Genomic DNA, 6,768 nt, shown 5'->3' on the forward strand with positions numbered 1-6,768 from the left:
ACCTTTTCCCATGCCTGGGAATAGCCTCAGGGGTGGCTAGGGCAGCCCCAGCCTGGAAGAGCTCCCCACCCAGGTCCTACCCAGATGGTCCTTTGTGACTGGAACGGGTGAGACAGGAAGCAGCAGTGGTCTGGGGAGGGCTATGGGCTTCCGAGAGCAAAAGACCTGGGTTTACAAATCAGCTCGGCCACTTGGTAGCTGTACAAAGTAATGGTGTAGGGCCTCGATTTGCTCATCTGTAAAATGGAGGGGGTTACACCTGCCTTTCAGGGGCTTTGTGAATATAAGAGTAATGTCCACCATTTATGGAGTGCTTGCAAAGTGTCCATAGCAAAATGTATTTTACTCACACTATGTATCCCCCCTATAGCCCTACGAGGTCAGACCTATTAGCCCCATTTCACAGATGACAAAACAAGTTCTGAGCAGTTCATAGTCACAGAGCAAGTAAAGCGGGGTATAACCCCAAAGCTCCTGCTCCCACCACTATGCTACCCTGTGTCCCTAAAATTAGAGGGCAGGTGGGAGAGGGGCCTGGCACATTCTAGGCACATAGTAGATAGTAGCTATTATTAATAATTATCCCATATCCTGCTGCCGGCATGAATCAAGAGATGGAATTTTAAAAAATCTCTTTACCTGAAGGTAGGCACTTGTGCTCCTGGTCTTCAAATGAGGAAAACGGAGGTCGGAGGTGGTGTAGGCTTCTCCACTGCCCCGTAGCCAGTTACCGCAGACCCTGGCTGAGCACCAGGTCCGGGCTCTGGGCCTGCCATCTGCGGGGTGAGGGCAGCCTCTGGCTCCTGGGAGAAACCTGCTGGGTCTGTGGGTGCAGGTGAGGAAGAGGGCTGGAAAGACAGGGCCGAGAGGAGCTAACCATTGGGCATGGACCGAGAGTGTGCAGAGAGGCCAGCTCCTCACCTCCCCCACTATCCCCTTCTGCCCTTACCCTGGGCCACATAACTGGGTTGGGATGGGGGGCAGGGGAGCATGGGGTGCCTGGAGCTCCAGCCCTGGGACCTTGTGCACATCTCTCTTTTCTCCAGAGCCATGTGCTCCCCTGTAGAATGGGAACGATGATAACCCCTGCTCCACCACCCGGTCCTGGGATGTCATGAGAATGTAAGGCATGAGTCTCCTGGCCCTGTGGGTGGGAGCCCAGCTGGGGAGGGGGCTGCCAACCTGCACTGAGCAGCAACTGAAGGGCACATCCCACGGACAGCTAAGCCCACCTTGGGAAAGAACGATTATGAGGCTTTGCCGCACACAGTGAAGCCCTGCTGTGTGTCTGCACTCAGGCCTGACAACTGTGTGCCTCTCACACCGGGAGACAAGTCCTCTCTAATAGGCTCCAGTGGTTGCACATCTGATCTGGTAAAACATCCTAATTTTAAAAAGAGAACAATATATAAATATTTCATATAGCCTTGAGAACCCGTGGTATAGAGAACAGCCATCTGTAAAATTCTTCCTCCTTCTGTGAACTATGGACAGCCAGCCAGGAGCTGAACTTGAACAAACCCACGTGCCTCAGGTTCCACTGTGGCTTCGGAGGAGCCAGGCTGGACCCACTAGGGGGCTTGGCTGCTTCTGCATTAGGGACCCCTGGGGCCTGGTGTAGACTTTCTTCCCTGACCCTCAGGTTGCAGGGACCACCTCCCAGGACGGTGAGGGCCCGGGTCTGCATCATCAAAGCCCCTGGGCCTGGGTATCGCCAGGTCAGGTCACCCGGCCCCCTCAGAATTCTGGAAGGTATGAGAGGTGATCTCACCTATGGCTACGTCCTAGGAGATGGGGAGACTGGGTCCGGAGGGAGAGAACATGAGCTGGTCATGTCCATGCTGGAGCTCCTGACGCCTTGCCAGCCCGTGATGCCGTCACTGGTTTAACCACAGCGCCTGTTACTTCCCACAAGGCAGCAACAGAACAAATGCCGTCCACCTGATGCCTTATTGAGCCCTCAGGACGCCCTGTGAGGGAGATCACGCCACTGGTAGATGCAACCACCAGGATTCTGAGCCCAGGCATCTGGTTCCAGCATTTGTCTCAACCACCATGCTATTTCGCCTTCTCCGTGAGCTCTGAAGGGGCAACCACATGCCCTGCTCCCCCCATGTCACCTTCACCTTGGGGGTTGACAGGAGCACTAGGACCCCCCCCATCCTTGGAAGCCCTTACACCTAGGGCTGCTGGAGCAGGTGTGCCAGCCCATGTGTGTCTTGGCTGGTCAGGGACTGGGAAGGGCTCTAATGATTCAGGACTGAAGATGCTCCCCTGCCAAGGTCTCTGGGGCCCCGACCGCCCGGGGGGCTCCAAGGCAGCCCAGGAACACCAAGCAGGCTTCCCCTGAGGCTCACACAGAACCTCGTGCTTGCTTGCCTCCCAGGCCTGGAGAGTTCAGCATTTTGCAGCTTTTAAGGGTGAGAGGCCCCAACCTGGGCTGCCCTGTGCAGTTGTGCAGGCTTTGCCTGGGTCAAGGAGCAAGCAGGGGGCTGATACCCTGATTTCGAGGTTCGAGATTCACAGTCCTGTAGGAAAAGGTCCTTTCTCTTACTGGACAAAGGTGTAATCCGCTAATGGAGCCAGGCCCCAAATGGGGAGTCTTTTTTAATTCAGCAGAGATGCTACATGGGCTGAGGGTGGCCTGCCTCAAAGGAGGTGGGTCGGTCAGCCCGAAAGCTCCAGAGCACTTGTCCTGTCTTGCCTTCTGGCCCCAGTCTCTCTGCTCCCTAGGGGCCTGTGGACCTCTGATGGTTCTCCCAGGTGACGGCTCTCCTTCAGGCAACAGGGACCCCGCTTTCTGGATGTGAAATCAGGATTTGAACCTGGACAGAGGCAGTACTGATTTCTGAATCTAGAAGTAAGGAAATCCTTACGGTTGAAGAGCATTTGGGTTATTCTAGTTTGGAGTGGTTATGAGCAAAATCACAGTGTCCGTACCGTGGAATACTACTCAGCAATAAAAAGCAACCAGCTTCTGATCCTTCAACAGCTTGGACAGAGCTCAAAGGGAGTCTCCTAAATGAAAGAAGCCAGACTCAAAAGGCTGAAGCTATATGATTCCGTTTATGGGACATCTGGAAAAGGCAAAACCACCAGGGCAGAGAACATATCAGTGGTTACCAGGGGCTGGGTGCAGAGTAGGGTTTCAACTACAGAGGGGCACCAGGGAGTTTTCAGGGTGCTGGACAGTTCTACTGTGTGCTTGTGACAGTGGTCACAGGCTGTTTGCATTTGCAAAAGGGGTGTCAAATAGATCTTAATTTTTTTAAAGATTTTATTTATTCATGAGAGACACAGAGAGAGAGGCAGAGACATGGGCAGAGGGAGAAGCTGGCTCCCCATGGGGAGCCCGATGTGTGGATCATGACCTGAGCCAAAGGCAGACATTTAACCACTGAGCCACCGAGGTGCCCCTAGATCTTAATTTTTTAAAAGAACAGAAAGAAAATGACATTTCCTCTTCTATTTTTCTGCTCGTTTGGACCTCAATATACATTTGAATGTTAATGAATGTGATTTAGTAGGAATTTCCCAAGTGTCTCCTGCATGCCAGGCCCTCTGCTCTGTACAGAGGAGGGAGTGGCACCCAGAAGCCTGGGCTCACGCGGGGACGTCCCCACTCCCGTTCTTCCTCAGCTTCTGTCATCAGCCCCATGCCTCCTCCCATACCTTCTAGCATGCGTTCAGAAGCACAGTGCACCCCAATTTCCCTTTTAGGGGACTCTGGATTGCTTTAACCTATTGCTGACTGATGTGGGTCAATTGGTAACTATGTGCTAAAATACTGGAATTTCTGAGATGTTTCCATGGTTTATGGGACCATAATATTTGAACTGGGAACATGGGAACCATCCTTGACGCCTCCTTGTCACCCCACCCCTCCTATGCCCCACACTGTCAGGTAAGGGGGCACACAAATTAGCAGGCAGGTGGCCCAAGGGGGCTCAGGCCTAATTCTGTGGCTTATCAGTCTGGATCCTATGTCACAATTTTTGTGAAGAACAGTTGGCAATTTTTTTTTCACTGACCCCAAAGTGCCCTGGACTGTTGGGCAAAAAATCAATCCACTGCGGCTCATCCTGTTGGTCTTCCTTTCTGAGTGTTTTCATACCTCCCTTCCCCAAGGCCACCGCTTGCTTGTTCCAAGCCATGTAGCTCTCACAGTGACCCCTGCACCAGCTGACCAGTCCCCCACTCCCCTCACCCTGCAGCCGGATGGGATAGTTTGGAAACCAGAACCTGACAGGCTGCTCCCTCAGAATCACTAGGTGCACACAGAACCCACACCGATCCATTAGGAAAAGACAAAAGGCCCATTAGAAAAACAGGCCAGGGGGCGTCTGGGTGGCTCAGTGGTTGAGCGGCTGCCTTCAGCTCAGTTCGGCTCAGGTGGTAATCCTGGGGTCCTGGGATGGAGCCCCGCATGAGGTTCCTCAAGGGAGCCTGCTTCTCCCTCTGCCTATGTCTCTGCCTCTCTGTGTGTCTCTCATGAATAAATACAATTTCTAAAAACTAAAAAAAAAAGCCAAAAAATATGAAGCAGTTGCCCTATGGGAAAAAAAAAATCTATACAAAGACTCCTAACTGGGGCAGCCCCGGTGGCTCGGTGGTTTAGCGCCGACTTCAGCCCGGGGTGTGATCCTGGAGACCTGGGATCGAGTCCCGTGTTGGGTTCCCTGCATGGAGCCTGTCTCTCCCTCTGCCTGTGTCTCTGCCTCTCTCTCTCCTCTCTGTGTTTCTCATGAATAAATAAAATCTTTAAAGAAAAAAAAAAAGACTCCTAACTTCATTTACAATTAAATAAATGAAAATCAAAACAACCATGTGATACCATCTGCCTCCCCCACATCCATGGAAAAGGAAAATGCAACTGGTTGCTGGTAACATATGGTGACCTGCGAGCATCCAAGACTCCTGGGGGGTAGAGGGGGGTTCCTTGTGTCTCTCACATGCAGTCTGGGTGTGGTGACAGGTGTGGCAAAGTGGCGAAACGTTTGGAGGGTCATGGGGAGGGACACCCCCTTCTTCCATCCCGAACCCACTGCTAGGAAGGGGCCCGTGGCGTGTAGGGTTCACGGAGTCTGCATCACCTACTACTGTACGATAGGCTGCTCCCAGCAGTGTTTGCAGAGCAAAAGCCTGGAAAGAAGATGCCCACCCCGAGGGGGGGGGTCAAGTCAGTAATGCTCCATCCGAACAACGAGATGCCCCACAGACCGTAAGAAGGACGGGGTGGGCCGGAGACGACACCGGGTCGGGGAAAGGGGCTGTGGATGGAGGCTCTCCGAGACGTGCCTTTGGTCGCCACTCCTGAAAGCACAGGCTTATCCTCACAAGTACACGCGTGGAAAAGTTTCTGGAAGCACGCACCAGAAACCTATTAAGTGAAATTGCCTTTGGCGACCGAGACAGGTGGGGAGAAGGAGGCTTTCCCTCTTCATTGTGTGCTTTGCTGTCCTGCTTGGGTTTCCCGCGCCGAGGGTTTTAATTTTTGAAATGTCATCGGGAAATATCTGGGTGGTGGGATTTGAGGCCAATTTCGTTTTCTCCTTCGTACTTCTCTATATCAAAAAGAATCAAAATCAACGTGTTTAAACGTTGCAAAACAAACAAAAACTTTCGCTGCCCTGGGGATAAAGTCCGCTCCTGGCTCGCGCTGGGAGGTCCTCTGGCGCCGGCGGCTGCTTCCCCTCGGGCTCCGGGTCCCGCAGGCCAAGGTCCCCGCCTTCCACCCCCAGAGCCCCTTGCTCTCTCGCATCTGGGCCTTGGGCCCTGCTGTGCCACCCTCCCCGATCCCTCCCTCGGCCCCTCCGATTGCCTCTGGATTTCGCCCTCCTCCTCTTCAGCCGGCACCTGGCCCTGCCTGGCTGCTCCCCGGCACCCGGCCTCCCCGTCGAGCCGGTGCCCCTAAGGCCGTGAGGCCCGCGTGCGCCCAGCGCCCCGGGAGGGAAGGCCAGGCCCGGGTCACCCGCAGCGTCCGGGGCCCAGCACCGCGCCTGGCACACGGGACGTTTCATACACGGTGGCTGCTGGGCCCGACAGACGCCTCCCAAAGCCAGAGGACACCAGCTGGCACCCAGGCCCATGGCTCCGTCCTCCCTGGGCAGGCCTGTGTGCGGGGTGGGGTCCCCGGGCCCCAGGGCCCGCTGACGCAGTCTGGAGGGGCCCACGCCGCAGCCCGCTCGCTCCACGGTGGCTTCTATTTCCTCTTCGGCGGGTGCCAAGTCCCTGAACAAATATTTTCCTGGAGTGGAGGAGCAGCTTAGCTCGCAGCCCCAAGTGCTGGGAAGGCCGCTGGGTCGGCGGCTCCAGGAACCGGAGGAGGAGCGAGGCCTGACTGCAGCTCCAGGAGGCCAGTCCCGGGGCGGCCCTCTGCACGGTGCCCACCCTCCTAGGGGGCTGGGGAGCCGCCACCCCACCAGCCCGTCGCCCCCCCACACCCACCCACCCAATAGCAGCCTGCTTGTTCTGTTCAGCTCACGGCCGGGAAAGGCTTCTGCCCTGGGCCTCTCTGCCCATAAATTAGAATCCTCTGGGATCCTGAAGAAAACCTAGGCCATGTGGGCCTCCCTCATTTTTGCTGAAAAAGCTACAGTGGGGTTTACAGATTCTAATTAGAATCTCAGAAGCCCTTTTAAAAGAGCACCCTCCCCACCCCCCACCCCCCCACCCCCTGCTGTTTTAACTTTCTTACCCAGAATATGCAGAGTATACTCATCTGAGATATATAGCTTGATGATTTCTTTACATATGCATACACCCTTG

Source organism: Canis lupus, chromosome 17 (assembly GCF_011100685.1).
Source record: "Canis lupus familiaris isolate Mischka breed German Shepherd chromosome 17, alternate assembly UU_Cfam_GSD_1.0, whole genome shotgun sequence".
NCBI lineage: Eukaryota > Metazoa > Chordata > Mammalia > Carnivora > Canidae > Canis > Canis lupus.